Source organism: Schistocerca serialis, chromosome 5 (assembly GCF_023864345.2).
Source record: "Schistocerca serialis cubense isolate TAMUIC-IGC-003099 chromosome 5, iqSchSeri2.2, whole genome shotgun sequence".
Classification (NCBI taxonomy): Eukaryota; Metazoa; Arthropoda; class Insecta; order Orthoptera; family Acrididae; genus Schistocerca; species Schistocerca serialis.
In genome coordinates this window covers 499842541-499854304 of record NC_064642.1, presented here as the reverse complement: position 1 = coordinate 499854304, position 11764 = coordinate 499842541, and positions in this window count along the sequence as shown.

Sequence of the window (11764 nt, the reverse complement as noted above, 5' to 3'; positions counted from 1 at the left end):
AAGAGGAATGGACATCTTTAAAAAAGGCAATCACGGAAGTTGGTAAGAAAAACATAGGTATAAAGAAGGCAACTGCAAAGAAACCAGGGTAACAGAAGAAATACTCCAGCTGATCGAGGAAAGAAGGAAGTACGAAAATGTTCAGGGAGACTCAGGAGCACATAAATAAAAGTCACTGAGGAATGAAATAAATAGGAAGTGCAGGGAAGCGAAGACAAAATGGCAGCATGAAAAATGTGAAGAAATCGAAATACAGATTAATGTCGAAAGGACTGGCTCGGCATATAGGAAAGTGAAAGCAACTTTCGGTGAAATTAAAAGCAAGAGCTGTAACATTAAGAGTACAAAGGGAATTCCACTGTTAAATGCAGAGGAGAGAGTGGATAGGTGGAAAGAGTGTGCTGAAGACTTCTATAACGAGGAATATGTGACTAATGTGGTACAAGAAGAAACAGGAGTCGTTTAGAAGAGATGGGGGATTCAGTATTACAATGAGTATTTAAAAGATCTCTGGAGGATTTAAGATCAAATAAGGCAGAAGGGGCAGATAACATACCATCAAAATTTCTAAAATCCTTGGGGGAAGTGTGTAGAATGTATCAGTCTGGCGACATAGCATCTGAATTTCGGAAAATTATCGTCCACACAATTCCGATGGCTGCAAGAGCTGACAAGTGCGAGAATTATCGCACAGTCAGCTTAACAGCTCAGGCATCCGAGCTGCTGACAAGAATAATACACAGAAGAATGGAAAAGAAAACTGAGTATGTGTTAGCTGATAGTCAGTTTGGCCTTAGGAAAGGTAATGTAATGGCACGGGAGGCAATTTCGACGTTGCGGTTGATAATGGAAGCAAGACTAAATAAAAAGCAAGACACGTTCATAGGATTTGTCGACCTAGGAAAATCGTTCGACAATGTAATAAAATGGTGCAAGATTTTCGTAATTCTGAGAAAATAGGGGTAAGCTATAGTGAAAGACGGATAATATACAATATGTATAAGGGCCAAGGGCAAATAATAAGAGTGGACGACCAAGAACGAAGTGCTTGGATTAAAAACGGTTTAAGACAGGGATGTAGTATTTCACCCCCTATTGTTCAATCTGTATATCGAAGAAGCAACGATGGAAATAAAAGAAAGGTTCAGGAATGGGATTAAATTTCAAGGTGAAAGGATATCAATGATTCGATTCGCTGATAATATTGCTATCCTGAGTGAAAGTGAAGAAGAATTACAGGATCTGCTGAACTGAATTAACAGTCTAATGAGTACAGAACATGGACTGAGAGTAAACTGAAGAAAGACGAAAGTTATGAGAAGGAGCAGAAATGAAAACACCGAGAAACTTCACATCAGGATTGATGGTGACGAAGTAGATGAAGTTAACGAATTCTGCGCCGTAGGTATCAAAATAACCAATGACGGACGGAGCAACGAGGATATCAAAAGCAGACTAGCACTGAACAAGAAGACATTCCTAGCCAAGTGAAGTCTACTAGTATCAAACATAAGCCTTAATTTGAGGAAGAAATTTCTGAGAATATACGTTTGGAGGACATCATTGTATGATAGTGTAATATGGGATGTGGGGAAACTGGAACAGAAGAGAATCGAAGAATTTGAAATGAGGTGCTACATACGAATGTTTAAAATTAGGTGTACTGATAAGACAAGGAATGACAGGATCTGCGCAGAATCGGAGAGGAAAGGAATATGTGGAAAACACCGACAAGAAGAAGGGACATGATAACAGGACACCCGTTAAGACATCAGTGAATTTCCATGGTACTGGAGGGGAAAAACCGTAGAGGAAGACAGAGGTTGGAATACAGCCAGAAAATAATTGAGGACGTAGATTGCAAAAAAATGTTCAAATGTGTGTGAAATCTTATTAGACTTAACTGCTAAGGTCATCAGTCCCTAAGCTTACACACTACTTAACCTAAATTATCCTGAGGACAAACACACACACCCATGACCGAGGGAGGACTCGAACCTCCGCCGGGACCAGCCGCACGGTCCATGACTGCAGCACCCAAGACAGCTCAGCTAATCCCGCGCGGCCGTAGATTGCAAGCGCTGCTCTGAGATGAAAAGGCTGGCACAGGTGAGGAATTTTTGGCTGCCCGCATCAAACTGTTCAGAAGAACGAAGACTCAAAAAAAAAAAAAAAATTGAGAGGGACAGCTACGCCACCGAACGGACGATGAACGCACATGCAGAGGGTGTTGGTCATACAGTGCGCTCCATCGACCTCCCCAGAGCCCTCTGTGGGAAGCCGGCTGCCGGAATAAATGTCCACACTGGCGTGCGCCCGTTCTCGCCGTTGTCAACCAGAATCTCTGTCCCACCGCAGCGTCATCCCTCGTACGACCAACACTCTGCATCTGCGAACGCTGTGATTACAACAAGGCCAGCACTGGGTCCCATGTCTTGCTGAGTTGGTATCCTGTGTCCCTGTTAAGCAAATAGCCGAGCTGAGAAATTCCACCGCTTATTTAATAATGCTGTCCCAGTGCGAAAACGTCGACGACGAATTTCGGTGTTATTGTATTCAATACAATGTCTTCTACTGAGGCAACGCTCGGCCACTGGAGATTCCTCTGACTGGTCCAGGCGTGTCTGTTGTCGATATTTGGCACATCTGTCCTCTATGCTGCGACAAGTTTGTCCATTGTATGACATCCCGCAGCTAGAGGGAATCTTATAGACACCAGGCATTCTAATTTTTGGTCACCATCTTCTTCAATGACCGTTTGGCATGATGACTCAACGTACAATTTCGTCAGCGTTGTGATTTAGTGGATCATGCTTCTTCCCTATGATTTTATGCGGTACAGATTTTCAATAGGCGGTGGATACACCGGTTCCCGTGAGATCACCGAAGTTAAGCACTGTCGGGCGAGGTCGGCACTTGGATGGGTGACCATCCAGGCCGCCATGCGCTGTTGCCATTTTTCGGGGTGCACTCAGCCTCGTGATACCAATTGAGGAGCTACTCGACCGAACAGTAGCGGCTCCGGTCAAAGAAAACCGCCATAACGACCGGGAGAGCGGTGTGCTGACCCCGCGCCCCTCCTATCCGCATCCTTCACTGAGGACGACACGGAGGCCACTCGTGGCCTCAAGACAGAGTGTACAGATTTTCGAAACGATGTTTCTTGAAACACCAATCACTTCGACTCCTTTAGTTACGGAAGCACACACCATAAGAACATCAATAATTTGCCCACTTTCAAGTTAACTTAGCTCATACATAACGCATTCACAACCACACAGAACACAGTTCAGATCAGGAATGGCACTTGTGACGTGTTGAGGGTATTACTCAGATCTCGTTCGTAGCTAAATACAACAGCGCCACCTGCGGGCCTAGGTAGCACCTATTTTTACGTCCAAGCACGCATTTCTCATTGTGTTTCCACATTTCAGACCAGCACTTATATTTATGACTTCCAATTACGAGCAATGTATTGTGTAACTCACAGTCCGCCTTATCCAAAGACGGTGTTTCATAAAGTGAGATCCAGAGGTAACTAACAGAACAGATTACAAAGAAAGATCATGTCTCAGAGGGAGATAAAGTGGCTGGGAGCAAGGAACAGCAAGTTTCCGTCAGTCATATCAACAACCAGGCCGATAACGAACGATCTCAATCTTCGACAACATTTGTAGGAAACCTCTTACAAGGTGGGAACAGGACATATGGCTCCTTCATTTGTCGAGAAAAGTGTAATTAGTATATGAATCTAGTGGAAAATGACATTCGTGTTTGATATTTTGACCAGTTGTGTTTGATACGAACACGTGTTTAATATGAATAATGGAGAAATTTAGAATGGCAATTAAAGTTCTGAGAGAGGAAATGAAAGCTTAGAGGTGTCGATACCGTTGTAATTCTGTTCGTGGTGGGATAGAATTTGGAAATTTAGTGGACCAAAATAGATTTTGTCTATGGAGAATGTCTTGAAAAAAGGTTAGAAGATGAGTATCAACTACAATAAGGTGACATACACTATGTGATAAAAAGTATCCGGACACCCCCAAAAACATACCTTTTTCACATTAGGTGCATAGTGCTGCCACCCACTGGCAGGTAAGCCATATAAACGACCTCAGTAGGCATTAGGTATCGTGAGAGAGCAGAATGAGGCGCTCCGCGGAACTCACGGACTTCGAACGTGGCCAGGTGATTGGGTGTCACTTGTGTCATACTTCTGTCCCCGAGATTTCCACACTCCTAAACATCCCTAGATCTACTGTTTCCGATGCGATAGTGAAGTGGAAACGTGAAGCGACATGTACATGACAAAAGCGTACAGACCGACCTTGTCTGTTGACTGACAGAGACCACTGATAGTTGAAGAGGGTCGCACTGTGTAAAATGTGTAAAAGGCAGACATCTATCCAGACCATCACACAGGAATTCCAAACTGCATCACGATCCACTGCAAGAACTATGGCAGATAGACGGGAGGTGAGAAAACTTGGATTTCATGGTCGAGCGGCTGCTCATAAGCCACACACGTGCCAGTAAATGCCAAACGATGCCTCGCTTGTTGTAAGGAGCGTAAACATTGGACGACTGAACAGTGGAAAAACGTTGTGTGGAGTGACGAATCACGGTACACAATGTGGCGATCCGATGGCAGGTTGTGGGTATGGCGAATGCCCAGTGAACATCATCTGCCAGCGAGTGTAGTGCCAACAGGAAAAACCGGAGCTGGTGGTGTTATGGTGTGGTCGTGTTTTTCATGGAGGGGGCTTGCACCCCTTGTTGTTTTGCGTGGCACTGCCACAGCAATGTCCTGCTTTGATCTTTCCAAAATGGTTCAAATGGCTCTGAGCACTATGGGACTTAACATCTGAGGTCATCAGTTCTCTAGAACTTAGAACTACTTAAACCTAACTAACCTAAGGATATCACACACATCCATACCCTAGGCAGGACTCGAACCTGCGACCGTAGCGGTCGCACGGTTTCAGACTGACGCGCCTAGAACCACTCGGCTACATCGGCAGGCCATTGATTTTTTAAACACCTTCTTCCTTCCACTGTTGAAGAGAAATTCGGGGATGGCGATTGCATCTTTCAACACGATCGAGCAACTTCTGATATGCACGGCCTCTGGCGGAGTGGTTACACAACAATAACGTCCCTGTACTGGACTGGCGTGCACAGGGTCCTGACCTGAATCCTATAGAACAACATTGGGATGTTTCGGTACGCTGACTTCGCATCAGGCCTCACCAACCGACATTGATACCTCTCCTGAGTGGATCACTCCTTAAAGAACGGGCTACGATTTCCCAAGAGACCTTCCAGCACCAGATTGAACGTATGCCTGTGAGAATGGAAGCTGTCATCAAGGCTAAGGTTGTGCCAACACCATATTGAATTCCATCATTACCGATGGAGGGCACCACGAACTTGTAAGACATTTTCAGCCAGGTTTCCGGATACTTTTGATCACACAGTGTAAGTCATGGGACAGCGATACGCACATATACGGATGGTGGTGGTATCGCGTACCCAAAGGATATGAGTGCAGTGCATTGGCGTAGCTGTCATTTGCATTGAGGTGATTCATATGACAAGATTTCCGAGTTGATTATGGCCGCATGACGGGAATGTATAGGCTTTCTATGCGAAATGTTAGTTGGAGCTAGAGATGGGACATTCCATATCGAAAATCGTCATGGAATCCAATTTTCCTAGATCCACAGTGTCAAGAGCGTTACGAGGATACCAAATTTCAGGCATTACCTCTCATAACGGACAACGCAGTGGCAGACGGCCATCTCTTAAATTCATGTGAAGATCAAAATTGAGAAAAAATTCGATTTCTTTATTGCGTAATTTATTAGTTTGGTTCCTTACTAATAACATCGCGAAGTTTCACAATGTAATTCTAGGGGATTGGTTGATAAAACACATTCTGAGTCATCAAAGAACCACCAATTTAGTATTGGAGGGGAACGCAAGAGGTAAAATTTCTAGTGGAAATTCGACGTCTGACTACAGTAAACAGGGAGAAATGGTTACAGGTCGTAGTAGTTAAGCAGATTTGAAGAGTTGCGCAGGATAGTCTAGTTTGGGGAGCTGCATCAAACAAGTCTTTGAACTGGAGACACAAGAACTATAACAACAACTCTGAATGCGAATTGAGGTCTTAGCCACTGTTTCACTTTTCACCGTCTCTCCGCCGAATGCACCTACAGATAATACCATTCTGCAGTCATAATGTAAACTAAATAGATACAGGGAACAGCAGCAGAGTTTTGTATCATCAGGTAAACTGTATCGACTTTGCTGCATTCTGTTCGCTAACTTTATATATGCTAAGAGATACACATAACTTTTTTGGGATATTTCACTCCATAAGTAAATTGGAAATAGATCCAGTCAACTGTTCGAAACTAATACTGCTGATAGGTTTCATTTATAAGACAAAACCCAGAATAGGTTATCCCGTCTAAAATATTACCAGTTCAGAACACCTCAAGCCCATTCGCGCTTCAATGAGTTCTGGATGAAAACAATGGAGCTCTACAACGTGCTAGATCTCAGACTTCACCACTATATGATTCGGAATAGAAATTATTAAAATGGGAAAAATTACTTCTGTAACTTGAAGCCATTAAAGAGTTCGCCCCAGTGCGCTAAGATTAAAGAAGGAATTCAGGCCAAAAAAAGAATTACGTGTATTTCCTGATACAAATGTTCAAGACGAAATCGTTGCTGGTGCAGTCTAGAGGTGGGATGAGAGACAGAGAACTCGAGCCTGGTGCAGAACGCAGGAAGAGCCTGCACGACAGCTCGCAGACGTTGGTGCGTACTCCTATCGCACAGTGATCTGCTGTCTGCGCAGGTGCAGCTAGATAGACCGGTTCTTGGGCGTGGCTGGGTGTACCCGACATACATTCTCCGCTGAGTGAATTAGAACTGTTGGCTTCTGCTCTAAATGCAGCAGTATTTATGTCACGTCAGACAGAAAAACAAACCGAGAGGCTGGGAACAGACTGAAAGCTATGTGACATTGATTATAAACCTGTAGACAGGAAGCACTGCAGTGACAGACATATCAGCCGTAGTCGCAGCATGAGCAACGATCTAAGAAAATCGCAACATCCAGATATCCCCTTTAATGTATTTATGCGTCAGAGTTTCCATGCGAGGCTTCTAGGCTAAATACTTAAAGGAGCCTTAAATTGCACTTATAGTAAAAAAAGTGTTGCCGTATGTTCACTATCGAAAACTACTCAAAACATCTATTCCGTTCAACAATAATTCTATTTCAGAAATGATGAATCGCTAATTTGTTCAGAGCATAGGCAGTTGCTACCCGCCGGTCACGGTGGCCGAGCGGTTCTAGACGCTCAGTCCGGAACCGCGCGACTGCTGCGGTCGCAGGTTCGAATCCTGCCTCGGGCATGGATGTGTGTGATGTCCTTAGGTCAGTTAGGTTTAAGTAGTTCTAAGTTCTAGGGGACTGATGACGACAGATGTTAAGTCCCGTAGTGCTCAGAGCCATTTGAACCAGTTGCTACCCTACGTACTAACATAAATTTCCCTAAATGTTCTTTATAAATGGAACATTACTGCAAACAATTTCACCTTATTCTTAGAACTGTATTTACTAACTACTCCTAGTAACCAAGCTAATCTTAATGATAGCAGTCTATATTTGTCCCTCATATCAAAGCCTTTTTGAACAATGTCTGCAGCCGTGCACAATACTACGAAACAGTGACCAAGTCTGTTTAAGTAATTACGTTAAGCAGCTTTCTGGTTAAGCAATATTCCAAGTCTTTTTATGAAAACCGAATCGCACTATTGGCATTAACTTCGCAGTTACTGGTTTTACCAGTTTTCTATTACTTTTTGGTCACTACAGACCGAAAACAATGAATACAGAGAGAAAAGGTCTTGCCGGCCGCGGTGGCCGAGCGGTTCTAGGCGCGTCAGTCCGGAACCGCGCGACTGCTACGGTCGCAGGTTCGAATCCTGCTTCGGGCATGGATGTGTATGATGTCCTTAGGTTAGTTAGGTTTAAGTAGTTCTAAGTTCTAGGGGACTGATGACCTAAGATGTTAAGTCCCATAGTGCTCAGAGCCATTTGAACCAATTTTTTTAGTAGGTCTTGGTGGATAACGTAGATTAAGAATAGAACTTTCGCAGACCTTCTGTGTTGGCTCTCCAAAAAAATTATTTAATGGTTGACACGTGTGACAACCTGTCTCGGTAGATGATTTTAGTACTTATTTCACTTGTTACAGTATTATTATTATTATCGTATGAACATTACACATTGCTTCACGAATAACTGTTACATAACATGTCGTAAAAAAGGAATTTTACAGACATGGTAACATTGGATAAAAAGAGAAATTTAAAATTTAAAAAAGTGAATGCAAATAAATTCAGTGCTGCGGGCGTAAGGCAGTGGACTGCTTGCAGTGGCCCTCCAAAACAAGTATTTGGGCATTCGAAGGCTATGTCAACTATTGTTTGTTCTTTGGCTTCACACCTTACACATGGAGATTGTTAGGCCATTCTCCGTAGAAAGTGTGTTACAGTATTATTATTCCCTGCCCAGCGCGGATTCTGTTGAGGTTGCGCCATATCCATGTATTTCGTCTAAAACGGCGATTTTGACTGTCGGATCTTTTATGAGGTTACAGTTTCTGGCTTCTTGCCTCTATTGTGATCGCCAGTGATCGTCTATTGTAAAGTTCACTTGCTGTTTTCACTGGGGGATTTCTAGTTTTTAGTCTTAACATTCCCGTTGGTTAGGTGGACAGAATCGGCGTGAATGTGCAGTGCTGACTTATTAGAATATCTTTGAATCTGAGATTTTAAAGCAGCAAGACGTCTGGTCTGGGATAATGCTATGTTGCTCAGAGCGAGTAACCACTGAGTGGGAGGTGTACTGACAATTCCCGTAAATAGTCTCATTGCTTCGTTGAGATGGACGTCTACAAGATTTGTTTCGTAGACATTTATCAAAACTGGGGCGCAATACTCAGGAGCAGTGTAAAGCGAAGAGATGCTGTTGGTTCTAAAGTTGTTGGCGTCTGTTCCCCAAGACGTATTTGCTAATTTTTGGATTGTTTGTTCTGGTTTTTACTTAGCTGAGACGTTTTTCAGATGTTGTTTAATGGACAAAGAGCGAGTGTTACTCTTAGATATTCAGGCTACGGTTTGTATCTTATGTTGGTTGCTTCGGAGAATATTCTCAGTTGAACATTGGCATATCTGTTATTTAGATGAAAGGCAGTGACTTCTGTTTCATTCAATTTGACTTAAGTCCCACTTTATTCATTTTTTATTTGGAGGTCTTGAGTGAGTATGAACTACGTGTGGGCTAAGTTCACGCTTTATGTGGCTATGGATTTACATACACATACTTGAACTTTTGGGATGTAGTGGTTGGGACATCCGAAGTGCAGATGTTGATCAACAGTGGGGCTACAACGGAGCCCTGAGGAAGGCTGTTCTGCAGGCTTCGGCATTTGCTTTTCCTTCCGTTTAAGATTAATTGAAAGGTTCTGTCGCTGAGTTTTTCCTTCAGAAGCTAGGGAAAAGCTCTGCAGAGTTTTACCAGTAGGCCCTCCCTCCAGACCGTGTAGTAAGAACAGGTTAGGTCTGTGAAAGCGGCCACCGTCTTGAGCTTCTTCTGAAAACATTTTCAGTGTGAATTGTCACAGATAGTACTTTAAAGTAGTAATTTCTCCCTGGCATAAGGCCAGAAATGGAATTGTATGGGTTATAGAAATTAACATGGCACTGGCGAGTTTTGTGGCCATTATTCCTTCTGAACCTTGCAACCTATTGTCTGTACCAGTTGCTATCAGATACTTCGCCTATTGCAGAACATCATCCAGTTTTTTGGCTTCGACAGAGTACATAATTGTTAGGATTTGATGGCAACTTCGTCGTATCTCGTTAAGTTGGTAAGTGACGTTTGGCTATGGCTTTCGATTTGGGAGCGCAGTCCTGCTTTGTCCCCGTGGCACATGTCGAATCTCATTTTCTCATAACCTCTAAGCTGTTCGGTTGCTGTATGTGATATTCCTCACATCTGGATATTTTGTTGCAGCTTAGTTATCTCTAAGAAACGTTCGGCACTATCTGTGTCTGCTTTTCTTTCATATACGGCGTACAGCTCCTTGCATTCTTCTTTCCAGCATTGTATGTAAGATTTTGTAACACAACGAGGTATGTGCTTTTTCTTTGCAGTGCTAATTACTAGTGTAACGAACCTGGAATAATTTTTGAATTTGGTTCTACATGCCTCATTACTGCTGCCATCTAGCTTGTGTGGATAGTGTGTGTGGACAAGAGGAACAGTTGTACCTGTCACGGAGAACTGCTCTGTGCTGTTTTAGGAAAGCCGTGAAGGACTTCTTTATGAGCGTCGGTTCTACTGGAGGTGATGGATATGAAAGTAAGATCCGGCTTGTATCTACTATTCCATCTCGCAGTGTTGATGGTGGACTTTTGCTTAACGTCATAGAGGAGGCTTAAGGTTTCGACTTTTGCCTAATCTGGTAATTTTTCACTGTGTTCATCGTTTTCGTTGTAGCTTGTTACAGTTAAAGATGGCGAAATATCACTAAAAAAGACAAAATAAAGAGACGTTACTTCAGACACAACTCTTGCATCAGTAAGGAAAATAAAAAGAAAGGAGAGATTATCAGTTTGTAATGTTACAGCTGATTATCTAATCACTTATTGAACAATAGAAAGATACTGTGAGAAATTTCCCCAAGATGCAATTTGCAATGAAAATATAATTCTGCCTTCCACCGTCGTAGTATTTTTTTTTTTTTTGTTGATGACGACGAGAAGGAATCTTAGCAATATGTCCTTCAAGTTTCTGATGTTTACTGCGGCTTAACACCAAAAGAAATCAAACCTCTGGGGTATGATGTTTGCATGGCAAATAGGGCCCGGTAATATATGCAATTCGCCTCTTGTAGCAACACCTTTACTATAGGTTGGTGATGCCATAAAAAACATACAGAAATAACTCATGAAAGAGATATACAGCACTTTTAACAGATTATATAGTTAAAAGAAGCTTGATCAACTAGCTGTAAATGCAAGTAAAAAAAGTCCAATATGTCTATTTAGAAAATAAACCGAAAATAATGTGAATGGGAAAACACGAAATGAAGTAAAATATAGAAGGAAGGAAAAATCTCAGATAGTGAAGAAAAGTATGATGATTATTTATGTGATTGCAGTCTGTGTAAGCGTTTTCCACTGATGAATTCTTCTCGAGTTATCAGCCGAGCGGTGGCGTCGTCTTGTCGCAACGTTTCAATGAGTTTCCTACCCATCATCTTCTGGCGAAGTGTCGGGATGCTGTGTTCTGCATAATAGACGGCGAGGACAAAAAGCATATTATGTAGAACACACCATCCCGACACTTCGCCAGAAGATGATGGGTACGAAACTCATTGAGACGTGCGACAAGACGACGCCACCACTCGGCTGATAACCCGAGAAGAATTCGTCTATGGTGATGACTGTTATTTTTGAGTTTTCCTTTAACTATATTCTAACAGTAAAGTTAATGAAAAGCGGATCCAGTGTATGGAATTATGTACCCCTGCGCCAGATAGATTTTGTTCGTGTCAAAATTGTGACAGTGTGCTCAAAAGCGACTAGGCTGAAGAAGTTACAAAATCCCTCTGTGACACTAAACCTCCTTAGGTATTTCGCAGTCCAGCCACGGTCCGGCGACAGACTG